At 36.1% G+C, this 27,536-nt stretch overlaps 1 long non-coding RNA gene across 1 annotated transcript; it reads right to left on the minus strand.

Moving 5' to 3' along the window:
- Positions 1 to 174: 174 nt before the first annotated feature.
- On the minus strand, positions 175 to 27,536 carry LOC140694464 (uncharacterized). The gene is made up of 5 exons (XR_012070103.1): positions 26,994 to 27,536; positions 25,306 to 25,456; positions 5,718 to 5,803; positions 4,155 to 4,197; positions 175 to 508 (listed from the first exon to the last, which is right to left on the minus strand). It is a non-coding gene; the product is annotated as an uncharacterized lncRNA (long non-coding RNA).

Raw genomic sequence — 27,536 nt, forward strand, 5'->3', positions numbered from 1 at the left:
TGTGTGGCACAAGATGGGGCTTCCGCTTTGCACATGTTAACTCTGAGGTGCCGAGTAGACTTGAGAAAATGTCAGGTAGGTCACTGAAAACCGCAAGTGTGGAGTTCACCGAAGAGATTAAGGCTGCAGTTAAATATTTGAGAGTCCTGAGTCTAGAGATAATATTTACACCGATGACACTTGGTAAGTTTAATAAAGACATGAGTGCTGATGGAAAAGAGAAGCAGTAAGAGTTTGGGGATGTGAGGGGAAATCTGCAACAAAGGTGGAGAGAAGCCAGTCAGACAGTAAGAAGGAAACTTGCAGAGCATGGTGCCCAGCAGAGTGTGTCAGGAGACAGTCACCTGATTCAGAAATGACCATTGGATTTAGCATTATGGAGTTCAGTATTGCCCCAGACACGAGCAGTTTTGTTGCAGTGGTGGAGGGCAAAGTCTCAATTGAATGGAATTGAGAGAATGGGAGAAGAGGCATTGGAGCAGCCTCAATAGATACTGTCCCAGGAATTCTGCAAAAACAAAAGGGGGGGGGGATTAAAAAATAGGTAGTCATTTGAAGAGTGAGTAGGCTGAACATTTTGTTCATTTTTTTAAAGTTACAAAGAATAATATTATACTTCTATGATACTAAGAAAGAGCCAGTAGAGAGGAGAAAATAAATTTGCTTTATTTGTTGTTGTTTTTGAGAAAATAAGCAATACCTTATCAGGTAAACAGCTGGAGACGATTGTCCAATAAGAATAAACATTTTAAGTATTAATTGTTCTTTAAAATTATTAACTAGATACTTATTCAGTTCTTCTATATAATATTCCTTCAAAATTGTATCAGTTTCTTATAATCCATTAGAACTTTGCAAACTATATTCAAAGAATTTGTGTTTAATCAGTTAAAGCCTGAGGAACACTGCATCTATGAACACAGGCACAGTGGAAGCAAACAGGAAAAATTAAAAAGAGTTGCACATAGGCTGACAAAACAAAAAACTTCTTGGGAGGTGAACAAGTATATTTTGAGAGGAAAATGTAAATATTTCATAATAATAAAATAGGAAAAATAAGTCTTCCTGGCGCTCTTTCATAAACCTCCCTTTGGGAGGGAAAATTCTATCTCTGGATATAACGTCTAAGATATGATCTCAAAACCTAGCATTTTACTTTGTGATCTTTAAGAGGATAATCAGTGTTGCAGATAAATAATACTCAAACACATGTTTATTTTAGATCAGCTAGCAAATTATTATTGACCTTCCACTGTATTCTGTGAAGAGTATACCAAATTATTAGGCACAGTCCGTATCATCAAGAAAATCCGGTTGGGGAAATTCTTTTAGTATGATTAATAGAAAAAACAAGGATATGGTAGAAATAACTGCTTTCTTTAAGGGATTATACAGGAACGGAATAATTGAAGCAATGCCTTTCAAAGACTTGTTTTACAAATGTGTATTATGAGTAATCTTCAGGTTTATTTTTGTATCTTATGGTCAGAAAGATGTCTTTTTCTGCCTGAAGATGTCTGAGTTTTATGATGAAAGAGGGATTGGGGAGAGAATTCATTTTGTTTGTATGGTTTTTTGTTTTGTTTCGTTTTGATTTTTTGCTTGTTTTTTTTTTTTTAATGGGGGCAGTACTGAGTGTTTTTGGCACACCAAATAATTTATGTTTGCAGTGCGCATGTACTGAAGGACAGCTTACTCTTCAGACAGAAAACCACATACACCATTTTTTGATTTTCTTATTGTTCAAAGTGCCTGCTTATAACCTGATTCCTGGGTAATTAGGGACTGAAAAGGTAATCAGAATTCAAGTGTGTTGAAGCTCACAATTGGGATTTGCACTTAAAAGCTTTAGAAACTCAATGAGAAACCCCTCTGCATACTTTAAAATGGTCCAAAAGTCTAATCACCAACACGAGAGAGAGGATACTGCAGCTCCTTTGAGCCCGGCAGTTACAGCGAGGACCCCTAGAATACCCCTCACAGCTCTAAGTAAATAAAGTTGCTTTCATTGTCAGTTTTAATAGGGTCTGGAATCCACCCAAATGTGACTGAAATCAAAGTGTCGTTTGCCTGTCCTAAATATATCGTATTAAACTTCATCCCCAAACACCAATCTACTGTTTATTTACCAGTTAATAGTTTATTTCATTTAACCATGTAAAGCAGGCTATGTTTTCCCCCATCATTATAAACTAAGGTTAGAGTAACTCAGTAATATTTAAAAAGGGAAAATAAAATGTAATGAGGCACCTCCTTGAAATCTGAGGTTTCAGCCCCAATGGTCGTAGAGTTTTCATTAATTAGGCAGACCGACTATATAAAATTCCTTAGAAATACATATTTATTGATAGTTTAGTAATTAGATGACCAGAATCAGTAAGCCCCAGTCTGTTCTCCTGCCATTATAAACGGCCCCTTGGACATTCTCCTTAGACGGCTCGAAGAATAGTCAGTATATTCACCAATAACCTAGTTAACAACTGGCTCATTTAACTTCCTTGTACTTTTTGTCCTTGTCCCCAAAAAGGACAAAGGGAAATAGCATTTGGTCAAGCCCTGATAAATCAATAACTTAATGAAGTTAGTTACACTTACTTAATGCAGTTAATATTAAGAGCTTGTAAGAGTTTCCTTGTATTTACTTCTTTATTCCCACATCGGCCGTTACAGAACATTCTCATTTTCCACATGAAAGCCACAGGAGCCATTTCACAGCTCAGACCCAACAGACTGAACACCAAAAGATTAAGTGGCTAAGCTGCCTAACATTGCTTGTTTAGCTTTGCCCACAGGATTTGAATTTGCACTACACTGTTGAACATCCTAAAATAATTTAACCACATCCCAAACACGGCATAAAGAAAGTCTGTTCCATTTCTCGCCTCTTTAGATTGCACGTCCAGAGCAATTTCTCCCAAATTAAATGCCATTTGGTTTGTGTTAGAATAATCAGGACAACTGCAAACATTAATAAGTTTGCAATAACAGCAAAGTTACTTTCTTTTCCAAATAGCCCTACACATACCTAAGAAAGCTTTTCCGTCCCAATTTGTTTTCTGTATTTTCAAAATAGATGCATCTCTGTATTCTTGTTGAGTGTTATGATTTGCACCCTAGTTTTATGATTATATGAAACTTAACATAAACCCAGGTGAAAAGGAAAGAGGGAGGCAGCCTACTGAAACAAGTTTGCCATTTGCACATTTGGCCTGGGTCCTTCCAAGCATCCATGTATGAATTTACTCATTCATTCATGTGCTTGACATGCATTTATTGAGAGCCCCTAATGTGTCAGGGATGGCACTAGGGGCTACAAATAACAAGAGAATGAGAGAAAGGCATAGTCCTTTTCATTATGGAGCTCAAGGTTAGTGTGAAGAAGACAAGCAGTTAATAGATAATTACTAAGGAGTACTGGGTTAGAGAGATACACCAAATGCTGCAAAATCATATCAAACAGACTTTTCTAAAGAAAGGCAGTTCTTGTATTTAGAGTGGAGAGCAGAGAGCTAACCCTGTTCATACATTCACCCTAAAAGCAAAGCTATCATGCTTTGTTTGGGACTAAGTTGGCTTCCCTTCAGGGTCACTGTAATGTTACTTTGGTGACCTGCTTTAGTATATAAAGGTGAAGGAACTGAGGCACAGAGAAGTTATCTCATTTAGCCAAGGGCAGAAGTAGAAACCTGCAATTAATTTGTAAACTTAGTAATTTTTATAATGAGAACTTTTTGTAGTTTTGCATTTAAAGAGTTTTGAGTATAGCAAGTTTATTAGTAATGGATGGACATGATATGATAATTTAGTTATGTTTTCTAACATTGATTGAAGAAAATGGGAAAGACAGCTATTAATAACATCAACAATTAGCCTCTGAGAGAGAAATCTAGAACAAGAATGCATTTTAAGAAACTATTCTTAGCTTTTTCAGGTCACTTCAAGTCCAGAAACATCAAATTTAATGTCAGTATTTTTCTGAGACATCACAAAAGTATCGACTACCAGATGTTACAGATCTTCAAAATGAGACTGCATGGTTTACATTATCACATTTTTCAAGAAATAGCACAATCATGTTAGAACTTTTATGTTTCTGTCTTTACGTGTTTCATATATTTCAACTCTATTTAAAGGATAAAATAAAAATTGCTAACTTTTCTTGCACATCTCTGCATTTTCATTCCTCCGGAAAGTCCCCTGCAAGAAGCAAATATTTACAATATTTAACATGGCACCATGATATTTAAATCCACCTCTACTTTTCAAAATAGGTACCCAGACAAAGAGTAATATTCTTTCCTCGCCACTTACGTGTTAGAGAGCCTTCCAGTGAATCCATTAGTCCACTACTGGAACCACATGGATATTGTTCTAACCTACATAGTAAGACTTCTTTTCAAAGGTAACGATTGTGATTTCGAACATCACAGCAGTGTTTTTGTTTCTGCTGTGCTGCTTTGATATTGGCAGGAATCAGTTCAAAAGAATGCAGTGAAGCCTTCATTAGGGGCTAGGATGCTCATGGACTCTGGGAAGGCAGCCAGGGGAATGAATTGGTGAAACATTCAAAGCTAAAGGTGTACCACCCTCTTGTACATTCTCACATGCCAAAGCTGACTGCTGAGGCATTGGACTAAAGATCCTCGTCCTAGTCTTCGTGGTGTTCGACTGCTCGTATTTCCTCAGACCTGAATACCTGTTTTTATGACATTGCTTTCAGCATGATACGTTATGATGTTCTGAGATTTCACTTCAAGGCACTGGCAGCTTTCTTTTACATCTGTGCATTTCTTAATCATGGAAAGACCCTGAAGAAAGGGCTCCAGGGCAGGCCATGTGACAAAAACTGTCAGGATTCTTTCTCACACCCCACCAGAGCACACTTGGCTTGGAGATGTTCTTGCCTAAGTCAGAGCAGGGCAGAAAGCTCATGCTCTTGGGACAGGAAATGCTGAGTTTTTCCTTATTGTTAGACTGTAAGCCAAGTTAAAAACAACAGGGAGAAAGAAAAAGCAATAGCTCTGCTAGCTCCAGTGTGCACCTGTCAAGCCACTGATCCAGATCCAGATTATAAAAAGCAAGGAGGGGCAGGAGGAGGGGAAAAAGAAGAGGCAAATTGTCTCACCCAGACATTGTTTGGCTTAGCTAATAAAGTCTGCTAAGCTTTTGAAAACCTCTATCAAAAATCAGGCAATTAATTTTATCTCCATTTCTAATCAAGAGGAGCCGACATGAGTTTTCAGAGCAAAGACAGAGAGAATAATTTGGTAACGTTATTTGGTTAATCGTAGTTTTCTACTATAAACTTTAAAGTCTTCACAAAGTTTAGAGAATCATGGAATGCCACAGGAAAACCACCAAGTAATAATAAACCATATTTATTAATTAATATAAAGCACTAATTTAGAATATTATACTTCATAGAATTATTTGCTTATATTATACTTCCATATAATAGTAATGACTTGTGCATGTTTTAATATACACGTTTTTAAGATTCTCCCAAAAGATTGCTGTTTTATCAGGTATCTCTAAAAATGGGGGTAGAATTATACAGTCATTGAAATTTCAAAGGCTACCAAGAGCTGTGAAGTAATTTAATACAATCATTTTTCATTTCATAAGATGGGAAACTGAGACCAGAAAGAACAAATGTTTAGTTCAAGATCACCAAGCTAAGTAGCAGAGACAGACTTTTCCTCATTCCCAGGACTTACCAGACACCAAGCTGGATCCAAAGAACAGTGCAGTTGGCAGGACTTTCCATTTGAAATCCAGTTCTTGCAGTTTACCCTGCAAGGTACTGAAAATAGCATTACGGTTTTAATTAAATGAGTAACCACTGCAATAACATATTATATTTAATAACTATATATAGATACACAATACAACTATTATATTGATGTATATCAATTATAATGATGCATATTTAATAAAGTGTAGTATTCAATAGGTTAAAAGAAAAACTATATAATTACAATAAATAGTTAAATTTCTGCAAGATATTCAATGATCGCCAGTTTAACACCTTCACTGGCCTTTAAGAAAATAAATGTAAGCACCTAAAATGAGAAAACATGGTATTCCACAAATGAACAAAAAATGCATTTGAAATGGTAAAGTGTTATCACTTAACTTCTTCCCTTGCCAAAGAGATTTTTTCAAATGCTTAGTTATAATTTTTTCAACAGTGAGTGTAAATTATAGAGAATAGTTTTTTTCAGCTTCTTTCTACTGTGGTTGACTGAACACTGGATTAACATGCTCAGTGGTCACACAGACATCAATTGGGATAATGATGTAACAATAACAAGCATGTTTTCTTAGAAACACTTTAAAGAGTAAATAATACACTGAACTATAAAATAAAAAAGAGAGGATAGAAATGTTCTTTATACATTTTTTACAAACCACACTGAAATGTAGACAGGAACATGTGAAACAGGAAATAAAACAAATTTTGTCCTCAGATGGCATTTAAAAATGGATGAAATAAAACAGTGGGAAAATTGAGTCTATATAGGAGTTAACTTTAAAACCAAATTGTAAGTTTATATAAAGAGTTTAAAACGAAGGAGACAGCAGCTGAGCCAGAATAACAGAATAAGCCAAGTGAAGTTATTTTATATTTAATTTAAAAGATTAAATGAGAAATGTTTCCTATAGAAAGGAAAACATTTTGTCTTGACAATGAAATCTATCGGTAAGCAGAGAAAGTGAAGGATAATGTAATGAGATAGCCTGCTTTAATTTTCAAAATATAAGTTAATTAAAATCTACATAGGCCAATTAAAAAAAAACAGGTAATAGATGGCAAACTAAGATATGAAGGGGGAAATAAGAAGGGACATTAATTAGAGAAAAATATCAGTTCCCTGAGCTTTTTGTTGACAAATTGCCCAGGGCAGCTCTATAACAAAGAACAGAAGTTACGTGATGCCTACCAGCACTGAGTCTTTAACGATTTATTTCTTAGCAACATTAGAAAAGTCAGCTGGAGCCATGCACAAGAAGCTTAACGGTAATTTGGAAAAAGAAATTAAATAAAACACAAATTAAATAACTTTTATTTTCTATTGTTTTAGTTCTATTTTTCAAATCAACAGGGAAAAAACATTTTCTTTACTGCTCTACTATTAAAATAGTTTCCTAAAGATCAAATAATTCTCATAAAACACAAATTTTTTTGTAACTAAAACAAAACTTATGGATTTGACAAGCCACTTGTTTAACAAATTTGTAGGAAAAGAAAAAAGTCACTATTAAGTATGCATGTAGTTTTAGTTGTAGATACTCCCTGAAAGGTCACTGTGGTATGAAACAGCGCATTTAGACAAATAATTTCTGTGGTTGTTCCTTTCAATTCTATGCAAAAGTAGTTTAGTTTTTCTGTATTTCTCAATACTGACACTTCTGTAGGATTTTCAAGTTGTTGGGTTTAGTTTTTGCCAACACTCAGATAAAAACTGAGCATTTACCTTATGACATAAAACATTTCAAACATTGTATTGCTATCTAGTCAATCAGCTTGACAGCTCCATTCTCACAGTTGGTGTTCTCTCTCTTTCTTTTTTCTTTTTGATTGACTCGGCAAAACCACTGACACAATAGCCTCTGACCAAAGGGAATGGTTCTTTCCCAGAGTTATTGTTTTGAATTTTATTCACAGTTAACTATGTCTCACTGAACCCTTCCAATACAAACAAAGTATCTGGATTACTTTCAAAGTAATAATGCCCAAAAGGCAAAATTTAATATAAAACCCAACTTTCTTTCTTTTTTCTTAGTTTTTGCAACTCAGCACAAAGACCTACAAAATATTTAATGCTTGGCGAACGACCAGAATCAATTTTTATTGTTGCATTAATTAGGTCAGCCACTATCTTATCTAGTAAGCAGATTGTCTAGTTTTTGTTATTTTTTGTAAGCCACAGTCTGTGAGAGGCAGATACAACATCAGCTGTTCATGATCAATTTTTATGTAAATATGAGAATGATAAACCCCCCCAACCAATTTGGGGAGGAGTCACCTCAAATTGAGTGATGCACCTTCAGCTAAACTTATGGTAATTAAAGAAAAATTCTATCATGCAAGATCCATGCTGCTTCAGTCATCAACTAAGCAAATTAATAATAGTCAGCTCCTAAATACTTCCCTGAATAACTTAGAATATGTTATAAGAAGATGATTAAAGACTCTAAGTTCCAGAGAATTTTCCTTCATCCTGTTCATTATCGAGATAGAATATCTATCTAAATATGAAATATTAGTCAGTAAGACAATCTGATTTTGGCCGTCACTGGTCTTTGAATATCAGTCATTTCTTCTTAGGAATATTTTCTCCTGCAAAATTATTGACAGTTGATGCATAGAAAGTTGTCTGGAATTTATCAGCTTCAAACGGCTAAGCCTTAGGACATATTTCCAGACTCAAAGGTAACGGTTAATTGTCACAGAATATAATTTTTCCTGATGTAGAGTTTCTATCTTTGCAATCTAGAAATAAGATGGCCAAAGTTATTTTAGCTCTATGTCCACTCTTGGACAAAATAAAGGCAAGTTTCTGGACAATACAAGAAATGAAACTGTGAACTGAATGAAATGAGTCTAATGTTCAGTATAAATCTAAGAAATAAGACAGTGTTGCTGTAACCAGCAATCACTGGTTTATTTCTGGTTTATTCCTGAAATATTGGCTTGGAAGTTTGAACTACCTCACTGTGTGTCCCTGAGTCAGCACAGTGTTTTGCCAGACCAGTGGCAGAGATCACACTGCTCTGACCAGAAGACTTTTTCTTCTTACGCTTCTGTTGCCTTTGCTTGTCTGTATCATGGCTTCTAATTTTCACCTATTGAATTCATAAGCTTTGGAGTCAGACAAACCTGAGACTGAAGCTAGACTTGAGGGTTGTGACTAATTTGACCTTGGTCAAGTTCACTTCCATTAGCCTTAGTTTCTTGAACTATAAAATGGTGAAGGTAGATGGATCAACAATGAAGTCACACACATACACACATACACATATATTTAGCAGAGTGCCCACCATATTCAATAAACCTTAGCTACAAGAAACTTGTTCATTTATTATTAAAGTTGTAAGACATTACAAAGGTATAAAGAAGTAAATACATTAATATACATGCATTACTATTTCATAAAATCCTGTCCTTCCTGACACTATGCTGGGATTTTCTAAACAAGGATCCAACAAGACTCTAGATTTTGAAGAACACATAGAGTCTGTCCAGGGAGACATCTATGTGAATAACTCACAATAAGGCAGCATAGTAAGTATGACAGCAGAAAAATGACTAAAGGGGGAAGGAAATACTGAGGAGGGAATGCTCTCTTCTGTGGGGGGATATTCAAGGGAGATTATATAGAAGAGATAACTCGTGAATTTGACCTTGAAAAATGAGTAGGATTGTGCCAATACAGGAGGGGAAGGGGAATTTTCAGCCAAGAGAATGAACAATGTTTCAGAAGTGTTCAAGTACAAACTGGGACCGGAAGGTGAATTAGGCCTGGCTAGAGGACCCAATGACCTTAGCTTTACTAAAGAAACCATCTTTTCTGATTCTCACCATTGTTATTAACAGCGGTTATTACAAATACACAATTCAATCAGCTTTGATATCTTTACCCATTAGTATTACCATCATCCACTGTCAGATGTGGCTAACTTTGTTCTCAATAATGGATTTGGGGGTGTATTTCTACCCATTTCCCTACCCATACATTAGCCAGGATGACTATCTTCTAGGCAACCCACACTCCATTCCCCTTGAAAAAAATATCAGCATCCTTATAGGAGCTCACAGTCACATTGTTCTGCTGAATTAAAAAAAAAACAAATGCTTCAGTATTTGATTTCAAGAGTTGCTACCAGCCTTCATTGACCCGTCATCCCTCTCTTCTTTCTCAATATTCCAATCAGTTTCTCATTTGGCTCACAGTATAAATTTTATTCAAATACAGCATTAATGAAACAGTTAAGTTTGTGAATTCTGAAGCTTGACTGCCTGGGTTTCTATTCTGAGTTCACGACTCCATAGCCGTGTGACTTTAGGCAGGCACCCATCCCCAGTGCCCTCATCTGTAAAATGGCAATAGTACTAACACGTCTCTCACAGGATTAGACGAGTCAGGAATAGGTGTGTTAATACATGCATAGTATTTAAACAGTGCCTGGCACACGATCAACAGTCAGTGGGGTTTTAGCTAATATCACTATTTCCTCTTCAAAGTATAGATGTCCTACTTCAGGTCACCATTTCAAATGATTTTTAAATGGCCCATGATGATTTTTTAATGATGCATGAATATATGCTTTTTCTAAAAGAGGCAAGCAATAGCCAAAGTACCTGAAATATAACTGAAGTTTTCCTCTGAATCCCCACTATTCCTATTTCACGCCTCAGAGGTAACTTCTGGTGCCAGTTTAACAAGTATAATTCTGGTTACTTGTGTTTGCTTCTTTGAACATAAATTATATCTTGCTCCATGAATTATCCTGGGATTTAATTGTTTTCTACTTAATGACGTATCAAACGTAAGTTTCCATAACAATACACATTAAATTCATTTATTTACCAAATATTTCTTAAACAGCTACAATGTACCAGGCCTTTTCCTATTTGCTGGAAATACTCCAGGGAAACAAAATCTGTGCCCAACTGAAGCTTACATTCTCTTTGATGTATAGCTTATTCATTTCTAATAATTACAGTGTGACATAGAGTATGAATCTGATATAAATTCTTTTACCATTCCTCTACTGAAGGAAATGGAGATGGCTTTCAGTTTTTGGTAATATAATACCATTGCCAACATTTATATTCATGTTCCATGAGTTTTTAAGTTTTTGAAGAGATTCTACTCAGTGGAGTTACTGATTTAAAGGGGTTTTACAGTTTTTGTTTTCTTCTTTGTTGTATTGAGATACAATTGACATATAGCATTGTATAAGTTTGAAGTGTACAGCATAATGATTGGCTTTAAATACATCATCAAATAAGTTTAATAAGTTCAGTGAACATCCATCATCCATCATCCATCATAGATACCACATTAAAGAAACAGAAACTTTTTTTTCCTTCTAATGTAATTGCTTTTCTCTGTCTGACTTATTTCACCTAGCATAATACCTTCTAGTCCACTTCACATTGTACTAAAAGGCAAGATTTCATTCTTTTTTATAGCTGAGAAATATGCCATTGTATATATTTTTTTCTGTATCCCTTCATCTATCGATGGGTGCTTTAGTTGCTTCCATAGCTTGGTTATTGTACCTCAGAGCTGCAATGAACCTATGGGTGCATATATCTTCTGTACATAATGTTTTCATTTTCTTCAGATAAGTACCCAGGATCATATGGTGGTTCTATTTTCAATTTTTGAGGCATCTCCACACTGCTTTCCATAGTGACTGCACCAGTTTCCATTCCCACTGGCAGTGCACAAGGGTTCACTTTTCTCCACATCCTCACCAGCACTTGTTATCGGTTTTCCTTATGATGATAGCCATTCTGACAGGTGTGAGTTGGCCTCTCACTGTGGTTTTGATTTGCAATTCCCTGATGATGAGCGATGCCAAACATCTTTTCATGTGCTTGTTTGCCACCTGTATGTCTTCTTTGCAAAAAATGTCTACTCAGATCCTCTGCTCAGTTTTGAATTGGGTCACTTGTTTTCTTGATGTTAAGTTGTAGAAGTTATTTGTATATTGTGAATATTAACCCCTTGTTGGGTATGTCATTTGCAAAAAACTTCTCCTTTTCATTTTGATGACAGTTTTCTCTGCTGTGCAAAAGCTTTTCAGTTTGATATAGACTCATTTGTTTATTTTTGCCTTTTTCCCCCTTGCCTGAGGAAAGAGATCCAAAAAAATATTGCCAAGACCAATGTCAAAGAGTGTACTGTCTGTGTTTTCTTCTAGAAGTTTTATGATTTAAGGTCTTACATTTAAGTCTTACGCCATTTTGAGTTTAATTTTGTATGTGGTGTGAGAAAGTCATCCAGTTTGATTCTTTGCATATAGCTATTCAGTTTTCCCAACACCATTTATGGAAGAGGCTGTCTTTTCCCTATTGTATATTCTTGCCTCCTTTGCCACAGATAATTGCCCATATAAGTGTGGATTCATTCCTGGTCTCTCAACTCTGTTCCATTTGTGTATAAGTCTGTTTTTGTGCCAGTACCATTCATAGTGTTTTGATCACTGTAGCCTTGTAGCATAGTTTCAGGGCTCATGAGACCTCCAGCTTTGTCTATCTTTCTCAAGATTGTTTTGGCTAGTCAGGATCTTTTGCATCTCCACACAAATTTTAGAATGATTTGTTCTATTTCTATAAAAAATGCTGTTGGTATTTTGATAGGGACTGCATTGAAAGTGTAGATTGACTTGGGTAGTATGGGCATTTTAACAATACTAATTCTTCCAATCCATGAGCACAGTATATCTTTCCTTTTGTTTGTGTCATATTCAATCCCTGTTATCAAGGTCTTATAGTTTTTCCAGTACAGATAATTTACCTCCTTAGATTTATTCCTAGGTATTTTATTCTTTTACTTGTGATTGTAAATGGAATTATTTTTTAAATTTCTCTTTCTAAGATTTCATTGTATAGAAATGCAACAGATTTATATATATTAATTTTGTATCCTACAACTTTACTGAATTTACTGATAAGTTCTAGTAGTTTTTAAATGGTGTCTTTAGGATTTTCCATGTATAGTATAAAGTCATCTGCAAACAGTTTCCAATTTAAATGTCCTTGAAAAGTCAGTTTTAGGAAAAAGAACTAACAAAGGTGAGAAAGTAGAAAAGAAAAGAGAAATAGAAGACAGTTGTGTGTAATGGTAAGAGTATATTTCAAGAAAAATATATTAATATTATTAAATACTGCTGAGAGATGAGTCATCATGAGGAAGAACATACTGTTGATCTGATTATGTGGCAATGGGTTCTCTAACTTCCTCAAATGGAATGACTTCTCCTGTCTTCCTTCTCAGCCATCCATTGCAAGTCTTACAACTAATCCAATCATGCTCCCAAATCACTTTCCAAAAATGATCTCCATTTCCAGGTAACGTGTTCAACTCCTCCTACTTACAGACATTCTAACATGTAATTGTGACTGTTTATTGTGAGTCAATCCATTAGTGTCTTCTTTGTTTAGTTTTCCTAATTCAGTTTATAGCACTCTGGCCAACACCCCACTTACATCTACTTTAATTAAACCCATATGGAAAAATTTCAACCCTTGTATTAACACAAATGTGCATTTTTCCATGCTCCTCTGGGTCAGCTGAGAATTATTAGAGAAAGTTACAAAGCAAGGGAGGCTGTTTCTACAAAATGTTCTTGACCACCAGTTTCATCTGGGCCCTCAACAATGCCTGTCAGTTTTACCATGATGCTCTGAATAGTCTATTTCCTTACTTTTCACAATAGCACACAGTAGGGACACATACACACACAAAATCAGTGAATAAAAGCTTTCATTGCTTCTCCATTCTCCTAAAATCACTGCTGTCTAAGGGCTCTTTCATTCTTAAAAGTTGATTGTAATTCCTATTTCATTTCCATCAGATAAGAGTCACTCTACTGCTTGCTAATAAGCCTAAAACTCTTTATACATCTACACTCATGTTTCCTCATTCCTTGTTATTTTAACACATTAAGTGTCCTCCAATCTGAGGACAAGGCCATTGCATAAACTTTGGATCCCATTTACTCCATCCTCCATAAAACTGCCTTGTACAATTTTCCTTTCACTCTTTGTACTTTTGACTTTGACCCTTCTCATCAATACTTAAAATGCTGAAATATCCACTACCTTAAAAAAAAGAAGCCCTTACTTATGGTGGATGCTGCGACTAATCACTCAGGTTGCTGCCTTCTGAACTTAGACATTCCTTCTGCTAGCTGCCAGAAGGACTTACTGCTGGTGGCTCACAGCTGAGTCCCTCCCAGGCAGTGCGTTAAACAGCATATAAAAAGAATCTCATCTCCTGTAGATGGAGGAGTGAAAAAGCTTAGCATTAGTCCCAGAGCTTAACTATAAGGGTAGCTGGGCTCTAGAGAAGGTTGAATTTTGACTTCAACAAGTCCATTACGCCAAAGTCAGGATCCTGATGAAGAACATGTGTAACTTGACATTTTGACCCGGGAACATGTGAATCAATGAACCTAAATATTTTAATCCTCATACCCTGCTACACCATCCAGGCCTTCAGAAATGGCCTAATTCTTCCCCTTAAAGGCTAGCACTAACAATCACGTACGATAAGTCAGTGACACCTGTCTTGCAAGACAATGTACGTATCCCTCAGAATTTACTCTCCCATCCCCTCCTAGTCACCAGATGAATAAATAAAGTCAAGGTACAATGTAACTCAGCTGGGAATGCGATACAGCTACAGAGGAAGGAAAGAGGCTCTACCACCCACGCCCCTGCAAAGCTACAGAACCTAACCAAGATACATCTGCAGAAGTCAGGGAAGTATGTGTGGTCTTACATCAGGTGGGTTCTAGGTCTGTAGGGGAGGCAGTATAACATAAAGCTAGATAAGAGACAGTTGATCAGCATGGGAGAATTTTCCCTTTATACAGGATTTAATATCTTGGTAAGAGCTCTGGGAGATGATGCAAAAACTCAGCTGGAATGGCTCTTGGAAACTAGAATAAAGTGATGATCTGTACAAGATGAAGAAGAAGTACAGGAATGAGCATGAACAATGATGGCAGAAGTAGCCAAAAGGCTCAGAGAAGCCAGTATTGTAAGAAAGTTATACCCATAAGGCTGGAAATACCACCAGTCAATTATGTTCCATAGAGGTTTCACAGGGACACACATTTGATTTAGCACACCACTGAGGAATTTTCCAGGAATCTCAACGGTAGCTGTCTTCTCTAGATCAGGACTTACTTACAGAGCACGGCCTCATGGGAATAATGTGAATTAGAGGATAGAATAATCATCATCATCATCATCATCATCATCATCATCATCAATAGTCAATAATAATAATAGACAAGAAGTGCTTAACTGACAGAACGAGATGGGTACAGTTATCTTAATGAGCTGCAGGTTGGAGTGGCAGTGAATAGGGGAACGTGCTGACTCACAGAGAGCTTTGGAGATGGAGATATGGACAGTTTGCAAGGACAATGAAGATGAGCAGCCAACAGGGTATTCTCAACCTGAATAATCAAAAGAAGTCCCGATTGGACGATCAGGAGGCTAAGAAACTTCCATCATAAAAAGTCATCACCCTTTGCCTAGTTTTCTAGACTGGCCAGTTTTCAACTTGGGAACCCGTTAAATGAAGGAGAGATTGATTCACAGGGAGGAAGTGCCCAATAACCCCATGCTAAATGTACCTATGGTGACTTTAGGCAAATTACAAAGTCTTTCTCTATTTTATCTTTTATAATATGGGGCAATAACAGTATCTTCCCACTGGGGATCTTATGTAGATTAAATGAAACAATACATGTGGCCTTTGATAAAGGCTAAAAAAAATTAGATTTTAATTTTGTTATTAAAGTAGTAGTCTTAAGCAATCATCTTGTTTATATAGAACAATTATAAATTTAACATTTGCCATTAATAACATAGAGGCCTAGTCTTTTTAAAAAAATGTCAGCTCTCTCTCTCATACACACTTGGTGCAGTAAAACTCAGTGACCACCTCGCCGGTTGTTTCATCTCTTCCTTGGGTTCTACTGCACAACCCATCTTTTATCTAATGTCTTTCAACTTTTGAACTGCGCTGCTTGATCTTTCAATTCTTGATCTGTAAAGAATATATTTTTAATAATTCACCCTAAGAATCAGATCACGTCTATCACTCAACCTCTTTCTGATGCCACCAACATAAAGCTTCTGGATTTCGTTTTATCATAAATATGTCAATAAATCCATAGGTAGCTTTGGAGACTTATTTTTGAAAAAAAAAAAGGAACAGTCTTAGATGTTTAAAAAAGCTCCTTTAATACTTCTAAAATTTAATAATTGGGTCAAAGCTAATCCTTTATTTTATGAATTGTGGGTATCTGCATCACATTCAAGCAATTTTTTTAGGTATTTCTTAAACACATAATTATTTTAAAAAGCAGGCCAATAATTTAGGAGACCGTTATTTTTTGAAAATGAAAGAAAAATTCAAAAGGACAAAAAGGATAACCCTATATAACTTGTCTTTTACAGGTTCTGAGAGTAGTTGTGCTCGGCAGAAAGAGGAAATGAGCCAGAGTCTTCTGTCTGAGGCAGAAACTAAAGTAATGCAGCTTTTAATTTACATAAAGACTGATAAGGTTAAAATGTGCACTTACCTACCTTTGTATTTATCCCTTATGCTGCTGAGCTAACTCACTGCTACCATCTGAAGGAAAGGTCACACCAAGTTTAATTACAGCACTAGTAAGTCATTTCACTTTAGAAATATTTACTGAGCTCAAAATACATGAGCAAAGGACTCGTCTAGTAGATACCATCAGTCTACAAGTATGAGTAAGTTTGATCCCTTCACCCAAGGAGGTTCGAATCTAATCGAGAAGACTGTAAACACGCCCTTTATCTTCATGAAAGGGAGGCTGCAATAATGGACTGCCATTCATGAGAACTGGAAGAATTGGTGAAAGAGCTGGCATACGGGCTGGATCTTGACAGGAACACCTTTCCTCTTACAGATGGAAATGGCAGCAAAGGGCAAGATAAGAAAAAAGAAAAGTGTGCAGCTGAGAGGCTCAGGGCATGGAACAGATTGCTGAGCCATCAGTGGGGTGAGAGGCACTAGCAGTGGTGACACCAATGGTTGAACGAAAACCAAACCTGGGTGGCATGGAGCCCCTTTCTCTGAGCCTATCCATACATACTCAGGAATTTAAATTTCATTTTGAACATGGGAGTCACCATTAAAGGTTGTTTTTGAGTTTTGTTTGTTGGGTAGGGAGTAGTGGCCAGAGGAGTGATACAGTAATGTAATTACACTTGTGCCTGGCGAAAATTACTAGAAAGAATCTTAGGGCTGGGTACCGGCAGCCTTCTTTTTAGAGCAAGTGAGTAGGAACTGTGAATCTCTAGATTACTACCTTTTATTCTTTTTCATATCCTCCTCCCCAGGCATCTAGCACAGCCCCTTGTTTGATATTCAATAAATGTTTGATGAAAGTCTTTGGTTTCAAGAAAACCATATGTAAAGACAGCTTTAGTACTCCAGGGAGTGAGACTGCTTCTTGGGTGGTGTTTTAAACAAAGAGCTAAGCTCACACCAAGGGGAAGAATTCTGACCAGGAGCGCTGGGCCGAGAGAGCAGTGAGTAAAGGTTTCTGAAAGAGGGTGCATTTAAACTGGACTTAACTCACTGGTGAAGGCCCAAAGCAAAGCTGTATCCATGAACTTAGAACTTCTAAGAGAGGTCATGAATGCTGGAGAGGGATTGAGCATGGAGACAAGGGAGGGAATCCTAAAATGGATATTCATCAATTTCTTAGAGTCAAAGAACTGTCCAGCCTATGGAAACACAGATAGGGGGGGATTCAAGTTTATCCTACAACCTTCTGCATGAGGACGTGTATCCGTCTGGGTACGGACAGGAAATGTGTGACACGCTCCAATGGTATAATTTGTGGACAGTGTGATAAAGGGACCATTTACAAAGCTGTAGATAGGATGTGGGAAAGCACAGAAGACATTGTGATAGCCTAGGTACAGGAGCACTGTTTGTTTCTATCATAGGTAGCCCTCAAACAGAGAAGAGAGGCTACATTCGTGGAAATGGTGGAGGAGCTCTGCAGGGAGAGGGCTGTGTCCGGAGTTGCTACCTGTCGGTCCAGAAGTGCAGCCAGCACTCAGCAAAGGCACGGAGAGGATGCAGAGGACTGCATTCTGCCCCTTTTCTCTTATCTCTTGCTGAAGCTCCTCATTTACTTAACCAAACAGGAAACCAGTGGTTAAGGAAGCCCTTTGATGTAGGTCTTACCATCAGTCTCACTGAGCACAGAGCTTGGGTAAGAGTGTATTTGAGGGAAAAATAGGAGATATATAGACAGTATGCAGGATTACACGTGGTTGACAGATAGTTACAATGAAAACACTAAAATTAAACCAAATAACACATATCTACCTGGATTATCATGAGAAAACCTTATTCTTCTCCTATGGTAGTTTTTCAAATGCCAACTTACTCTTGAAAATATCTTCCGCTACAGCTGATACTCACACCCAGACATACCAATTTAAAAATAGTATGCAAATATAATTACAAAATATAGTGTGTATATCATATGTGCATTTTGTTGATTAAAAGCCACTCAACTAGTGACTGGATTTTTTATTTGCTATGTGGATTGACAGGAAATGTGCCAAAATTTGTAATATGAACTTTAAAATATTTATCTTTTACCATTACTGTCACACCTCATGGAAGACCCCATTTCACCAAAACAAAACATGGCAACAATTTTTTTTTCCAAATGCTGAGGTAAATGATGCACTACTCCTTATTCAAGACACTGAATCATATTTCACCACATGAGATTTCATAAGATATATTTTATAATCATTAAATTATAAAAATTACAGTTCTAAAAATCTCTGCAGATAGAAAACAGATACTTTGAACACTCATGCCTAAGCTACAATTTTAAGAATAACAAAGATGATTGGCTATAAATATCCAATCTTCATTTGGAATCTAGATTATACAACTTATTTATAAAATTGTACATCGCAGGGTCAAGTTAAAAAAAAAGTACAGGTCTGAGGAAGACTTGACTTTTCAGGGCCACACAGACTACATATCAGGGCCTGAGGCTGGCTAACAACACTGACTCTATAAGCCTATAGAATCAGACATTTTTACTATAAAATACTCAAATCAAACAACAAAACATAAACCAGTACTAATTTAAAATTTCTTGATATTCCCTTAAAAGTCTGAAAAATCTTTGAAAGATCACATGGTGAAATACAGCTACTCTAAAGAGCAATAAAAATTAATAAAACTACAAATTTATTTTGATGTGAAAAATCAGAAAGGAAGACTATTCTTAACCCACGGTAACATCCTATACGCTATAAGCAAACACTGAAAGTTCCATTTCCATTTCAACAGCCTCATTTTTATTCTCATTGTTCATAGTTGCTGTGATGTTTCTGCACTCTGACAGAGAGCATGGTTTCATTTGGGGGAAAGGAATCAATTTCTCAATGTAAATTGTGATTTACACACTTCCCTCTCTCACCTAGTTTGAATTGATTTGATTCTAGAAGCATTAAGACATGTGAAAAACACTGCTTTGCTTGATTTAATAAACACTTGGAAAATGGCTTGTTGGATAAGCCCTAGGCCCAAATTAGCAATCCCGAAGGAATGCATTTTCCTTTTTCTTTGTCAGTGCTCTACTTAGTGTCCATGGCTCTACTCTTTAATTAAGGTACAAAGGAATTCTCAGGTCAAGAGGAAGCTAACATCTCTGCATAGGGAATCCATCTACCTTATAATAACCTATTCTCAGGAAACACTTAATTTTGGATCTGAATTACGGTTTATTAAAATTGTATGATAGTGTTAAAACTGATGAACTCAGGACTGAGCCTTTCCCAAAGGCCCAAAGAGAAGAGTAAAGCAACGAAGTAGCTTATTTTTACAGTTACATCAATGGGCTGATCAAAAACAATCATCGTCTCTATAAAGAAGACACTGCATAAACTTCCCCAAAAGGTAAACACTTAATAATTCAAGTGGTTTAATCAAAGAAATAGTGAAAGGTAATGGGGCAATTTTGATGATATACTTTGTGACAGGGACTCTCTTACATCATATCCAATACTCCAAAGCAATCAGGATGATCGTTTCAAGGCAGGGAATGTGGAACTCTGTGGCAAACAGGCTACAATTTCTTGAGTACCTTTCTGCTCGTCAAGACTAGAGCATAGCCAGAATCTCTCAGATAGCCATCTGGTAATCATCCATTGAAAACCCCGCTCCTGTCTTGGCAGAAATGTATGTGTGAGGGATTCTCAGTCACTATAGCTCTTGGACACACGTCTTGCCAATTCAGATGATGCCACATGCAGCAGCAGACCTCCACTAGAGAAAGAAAGTTAAATGTTCACTAGAAAATTTGCCATATCGGTACTCTTTTTTTCAGGCAATGTTCTAGAATTCAAAGGAAATCAGATCAATAGCTACTGCTGGTAAAATAACACCATGACTTAGAAAAGCCAAAAGGAGTTTGAGTACACAAACTTCTACAGCTCAGCTTAATAGAAATCAAGTCAGGATAGGGGGGCACTTTTTTCCTGATGAAAGCTCTCAGCAAAGTTTCAGCATGTTCTTCTGGCAAATACAGCCTAAAGAACTAACTTGGGAGCAGGATTCTGAACCAGCTCTTGGGTCAGAATGTGAAATGAGGTCATTACAAGTAAAGTTACCAGGAAAAAAAAAATAACTGTAGAAATGAACTGAATACAATGCAACTAACCTGAACTGTTTGCATGTGCTAATAAATATAGTATGTATTGAGCAAAGACTTGCTTTTTTTTTTTTAACCATTCTAAGGTGATTTTTCTCTGTGGAAAGTGTTGCTGGCACTGCTGTGTACATGCAGGCTCTTCTTCTCTGCTTTCCTCATTTTTACCTTCAAATTTAAGTAACTGTGATATAAGGGGTGATGGCTAGTTAAGAGCACTTCTATCCGGGGACAGAGAGACATGGGTTTGCAACCCTGTTCTATCTCTCAAAGGCTCTGTGACTTTATCAAATTACTCCACATTTCTAATCTTAATTTACCTTATTTATAAAATGGAGATAAGTATGTTATTGTAAGGATTACAAGTAATGTAGATAATTTATGTAAATTTCTTTAAAAGTTCATGAAACATGGCAAGGGCAAAATAATGTTGGCTAAGATAATAATTGCTATCATTATGTTAATTTTTATCACAGATACAACTATCATAAATTACTCATTGAAAATATGGGAAAATCTCCAAAATCTTTTAATTAAATAGCAACATTTTGAACCTCATTACTAAGAGGTTTATTCATCCTGCACATGATTTTGGTAAAAAATCAGAAAATATTTCCTAGTCAGTCACTAGGCATGATGAAGCCTTTCTCTAATTATCCAGAACAAGCTTCTAGAAAGACACATTGCTGGGTAACTGCCATCAGGTTAACCTGGCAGTAACTCTGAAGAAATGGTCCAGAGGCCTGACATGACTGTGGAGACCCAGCTGTAGTGAGCCACGGTGAGGCTCAAAGGAGCCTGGCATAATCAGAGGAGAATTTTCCAGTAGAGAGTCAGAAGGCAAAGCTAATAATTTTAAGACAAAGAAGCATTTTTAGTTTAAACGAAGAGAAACTCTCAGAGATCTCTGAATGCCATATGTAGTCTCACATCACCTGGCCTCTATATATGTGGGTGTCTCCACCAAAAGGGCCCTGTCCTCACCTGGCTATCTTCTATGTGACCTTCAAGACTCACCTCAAATGTACTTTCCAATTTATCAAGGTTGGCATGCAAAGTGGATGCTATCTGCCACCCCAGATTTATAACCTCTCCTCAGGTTATAAGTGTAGAGAGTGCTGGGTTTGAATCAAAAGGCCAGATTTGAGGTTCTGTGTCCAGCACTTACAATCCCTGTAACCTTGGGCAGATTTCCTCTGATCAAGTTTTTCTGAGCCTGGATTTTCTCATCTGAAAACTCATCATTTTAATACCTTCTCTGCCTATCTCATAGAGGTGTTAAAAAGATCAAGTGATAGACGTTAGGAAAGCAACTGGTGAATACTGAGCTCCTATATAAACATAAAGCATATTCTTTTTATTAACACATTTAGTCACCTCAAAGGCAAAATTCTTCAAATGACAGAAAAAATACTTTAATATGGAACTCTACTCTTCCTTAATTTTAAAAGCATAATCATCTTTGAATTCTCTTTCTCTGGTGACTTTAACACTCATCCCCCAATAGTAGAATTGAGATATATTCTTTTTAAGAGATAATATACTCTGTATTACAAACTTTTTCTCAAATTAGGAAAGTTTAAACTCTGTTTTGAAAAAAATGGTTTTGACAGGTACCAAATCATCAATGTATCCCAATGTCATTTAACATTCACACTAAACAATGCAGCTTGTTTAAATGCACTTTAAGTATCTCCTTATATAAAACAGTCAACATTTTTTCCTGCATCAAGCATAACTCTCCCTTTTGCTATATCAGATATGAGGCCAGCCAGTTCTACACAGGCACCACTGACATTCTGGCAGGAGAGAGGAAGGAGATGAGAAGTTCTGGATTTATTATTTATTAGCAGAAACAGCCATTTTGCCAATCCCTCTACAATAGGGGATGGTGGAGGGTGAGGCAAGGAATAGAGTGGGAGCAGAGCAGTATCAGAAGAGTGACATTAAGATTCACTCATGGTTGACTTCTTGACATCTTTTATCATGCTATGTGAAAAGTACATTGGTAACTTTCTTACCATAAATAGAGAATGAGGAGTTCTGGGTAGGTGAGGGTATGGCCAAAGGGTCAAATTCTTAAAAAGTAATGATTCTTATTTTATTTAAAAATGATGTTGAAAGACTTTCTAGATATACTCCATACTTTTCCCTTAATTAAAAAAATTCTTTATTCAAGTTGTTAAGAGGGTTTGTTTATTTTTGCTTTTGTTTGTTTTAAGGACTTTCCAAGACAAGAGAAGAAAAGAGAGAGATCTATGAGTCCCACAGGGTAAAAGACATGTTAGGAGGTTTAAGTAAGCATTCACCTTGGGTTCATCAGGGAATGAGCTAGACCTGAGGATCCTAGACCAGCCAAAGACTTTTCTGCCTAAAAGAGGCCATAAATGAATTCATTCATTGAATGAAGCTAAACTTTCTACTTGTTGGCAGACTGGAGGCTCAGAGTTCAAGTTGATTTAAGCAGATCTAAAAATAGAGCATTTTTTTCTATAGTTGAATTGTGGAAAGAAATCTGTCCACACCATGATAATAAGTTAACATTTATTGAGCTCTTATTATGTGCTGGAAACTCTGATAATATGTTTACATTGATTAGCTCATTTAAGTCTGACTCAACTCTGTAATGTAGGTACTACTACAAACTCCATTTCACAGACGAAAGATCTGAAGCATGGGATGGTTAAGGAACATGTCCAAGATCTGCTCAATGAAGCGATGGACACAGTTTAGAAGGTCAATCTGCCTAACTGTGAGACCACATTCGAGGATACTACTCAATAGCCTATTAAGAAATTAATCTTCTTACATATTTGAATATTGATTACATAGTAAAAACTAAGATATATATTATAATGCTAAAATTAATTATATTTAGCATAACTGATCATAAAGCCTCTCATATAATAATTTTAAATAATTAAACTTAGTGTTAATTAAGAGGTATTTTAGAAGGAAGTATATAGTAGAACTATTACTTTTTTTCAGAAAAAATAAAAAGTCCCCATATAGGTAATATTTTATGGCTACGACAAGAACAGGATTAAACACAAGGATACCAATAACATTTGGAAACTAAAAATTCTACATATCTTCAAATGAATCAGATTATGTGGCAACATGGATTAAAGTTTGTTGACTTCTATTTAAATGTAATGAAAATCAAATTAAGTTTAGTTTAGACTCATTATTATCCTATAGAAAAAAACCCAGAAATAAAAAATTTAGCAGTCCTCTGTATTAATCTGAATAGCTTGCCCATGCAAAGTTTTCCAGCAGTGGCTTACTTAATTAAAAAATTGCTCTAGCCAAAAGTAAATGATTCTTCAATAGTCTTGAGGATTCCCCTATAGGAAAGTGTAACAGTTGAATTTTGGTTTGTTTAATCTGCACCCTTCTTTGTCTGTACCAAATATTTATTTGGATGACTGTTTCTTTGGGTCAGCTGCACAAACTTCAGATTATTACTGAATGACTTCTATTAAATCCCTTTCATCACTGCCTCACCTTACTTGCTAAGGAAAACTGGAAGCCCCTTTCTCACTGATTTGTGCTCTGAGCCATATTCTCTTTCATAAACTTACAGAAAACACATATTTACTGAGATTACTTCTAACTCTGGAAACTGTGGGTCAGTCAAAGCTGATTATTACTAGTCTAGAAAGATAACTTTTAATAACTTAGCATAAAAATACTCAACATCAAACTGTGTTAAATGGCACGTCTTTCCAACTAGATCTGTTCCAGCTGAATCAGTTTCTTCTTACACTAGGCATTTTGCATCTTGGTCCCTTCCTGCTTCCTCTAAACAATACAGCCAGGATTCATGGGATGAAATGCTACTTTATCTTCTTCTAGAATTCCACTTTAATACATTAAGAAAAGTTTGTTTTCTGAGTTCTTTAGAATGATACGGTCTACAGGTCTGGACATGATAAATATTGGCTTCCCTAAAATAATGACCATTTAAGTGGTAACTTTCCAATATAACGGCTCTCCAAAAGTTACACCGGTTTTCCAACTAATTATCTTAGATATTATTATGACTTAAATACACATATTCACACACAACATGCCGTAAGGAATTTTGAGTTCAGGCAAAGGCATGCTTACCTGAAACAACAGTGTCTGTTAAAAAGGAAATAAATTTGAATAACATGCTATCTTTGGATGAACCCAAATTCTCTTGCTTAGTGTACTGTATGGGTATTTTGGCTGTTGTGTGTGAGAAGTTTCAGTGTTTAAAAGCCTTTTCATGCATAGTCTTCAGTTTTATCTAAAAACGCTTTTGTGCTACCTTTTTATTTTAAAATGCTTGGTTATGAGCTCCTCAAATGTTGAAGTATTTGTGATGAAAATTGTACAGAAAGAAGAAAAAGAACAAGTAAAATTAACTTTCACTATGTTTTATGTGAAGACTAAATTTACTTCCAAATTATTGTTCAATACTTGTTTTATTGTTCAATCAATGTGTTTTTATATCTGTAAAAATTATTTTTGGAATTTTATGCAGATGGAATACATCATAACTTCCCTATTAAAATTAATAAATTTTTTTTCATTTAGTGGCTTTTCCCTGAGTTGTAGAGTTTTCAAGCATTTACAGCTGTTAAGTTAAAGAGGCACATACATTAATACACACATATAAATAGATGAGTTTATTTTTCATAACAATAATAAAAACTTTCATGAACATTATTACTTTCACCATTTAAAAAACAGAATTATATATATATATGTATATATATATAATGATATATATACACACACATCTAAGATATGAAAAAAAATGTATTTGTATTTTATGTGTACACTTACAAAAATCTTTAGTGACTTTAGCAAAGCTGTAGCTTATATACTGGTTGAAGATTCTGGAACTTGATGCTCAATATTTTCTCTCCTTGTCATTCACCAAGTTTGAGTTTTTAGTTTGGAGAAAACGAAGTATCTGTCTCATTGGCTTCTTTAACTATAAAATGGAGCAGACGATAAATGCCACTCATTTCATCCAGTACTTCACAGCAGTATTAAAAGAAGTAATTAGATAACATAAGATTGTTCTCATTCCTTAGGGATAGTGTGTTGCATAAATCAAAGGTACTATTGTAGTACTACTTCAGTAACAGAAAAGGTGATAGTGGAAGAATAGCATTTATTCGTAGAAGATTTCCATAAGAAAATAGGCAAGGTAACATGAACTTTACAGTTAATTTAAATGGTTGGCATTATTGATCTAACAAATTTTTAAAATTATTTCAAAGGTAAAGAAATTCTAAAGTTAATTTAGACTGCTCATAATCAAAAGTCACCCTTAAGCTCATCTCCTTAACACCATGGCTATTTACTCCATATTATATAAGATATATGTATGTCTATATCTCCAATTAATTCAATGAGTTATTATGTAGTTTAACTAAGTGTTTTATCAAACTCCTGAATAAATCAATACTCCAACAGGGGTAAGAAGCATTTAGTTATGAATATTATATTGTGCATCAAGAATAAGTGAAATAGTTAAAACTAGAATTGGTTGTCCCCAAGTTTTTAATTTATTATCCCAGAGGACACTACAAGAAAACCACTTAAAATAATGCTAAGAAATCCAGAGATATAATTTTGTATTTTAACAGATGGCATTTTCTCATTGGATAGAATGAGCACTACCATATTTTCAGAATGCAATGACTAAAACCAGAGTGGTTTTAAGAAATTCTAAAATACCATATGAAGCACTTAGCTTAAGAAGGGCAAATTCAAATAAAGGAAAAAGAAATAGAGGGGAAAATTACTACAAAGTAAAATAAGCACAATGAGATTTTATAATCAGTGATGAACACCCCTATGTTGATTTGAATGTTTTCAGACTTGATGAAAATAATAGCCATTAGAAATGATTGGTTCCTTTACGATATTAAGGCATATTAAGTTTAGATAAAGATGTAGTTTTCACTGAAACTGAGTCAATTACCAGCATCTCTAAGTCAGAAATGGGCATTCTTCAAACCTTCAAACCAAATATCCACTCCAATAACATCATACTATTATTGAAATTCAATTAGTTATCTTTGAAAAGAAAGAAGTGACTTGCGGGAGCTCTCTGAAGTAAACACAGAGAAGCAATCAAATTATTTGAACACCTATCATACAGAGTTACCTGGGCAAATAAGTAAGTAAGAGGACCAAGTCACAGCTGTAACCATAGAATTTACAAGAGGGAGCCAAGAGACAGCATTGCCCGGGGGTGGACAGACTAGCTGTGTCTTGCAGATAATGCCTTAGTGAGATCACCTAGTTCCAGGCCTCACCCTCAGTCTTTCAGGCTGAGTAATCTTTTTTTTTTCTTCTATACACTAGGAAGGGACAGAAATCTGAAGGACAGATTTATTAAATGAGAATTACATTTTCATGCTTTTACAATGACAAACACAACTCTGGAAGGACCAGGTATTCACATCCTGCAGCTGCTGCTGTTTTGCTCCTTGTAATCACACTAGGAGAGGACTCACATGGTTCACATGAAGAGCAGCCTCAGGCTCTGCAATCGTCCATGTCAGAGGGAACTGTGGGGGCAGCAGTGGCGCATATTTCTCATGTAGTCCAATGACAAAATCACCAGCACTGGCTGGCGGCTTAGGCTATAGGTGGTGAGGGAAAGAGAGGAACCAAAGTAGTGGAGATATCACCCATAGAGAACGTTTTGTAGAAAGTGGACAATCAAAACAGACAGAGACATAAGGCCAGCAGAAGGATGCCAGTATGGATGATCATACGTATCACAGGGAATGCCTGAGAAAGTACAGTGGAGGGCTTGTTCGCAACACATGGCAACGACCAAAACTCTCTGGCTAACTCTTCAACAATGTAATAGCTAGAACTCTGACCTGCTCACCAACCACCAACTTGCCACGTACTGCTTGTTCCTCTATGCCCAGGAAAGACCCATATCTCAGGCAGACAGTCCATACTGCTACCGTTAACACCGGTGACAACTGCACCCCGTACCTCTGGTCATTTGGGCCCATCCTCATTACCAGCAGTACAGCTTTGTT

The sequence above is a fragment of the Vicugna pacos genome, unplaced genomic scaffold, assembly GCF_048564905.1.
Source record: "Vicugna pacos unplaced genomic scaffold, VicPac4 scaffold_21, whole genome shotgun sequence".
Lineage (NCBI taxonomy): Eukaryota > Metazoa > Chordata > Mammalia > Artiodactyla > Camelidae > Vicugna > Vicugna pacos.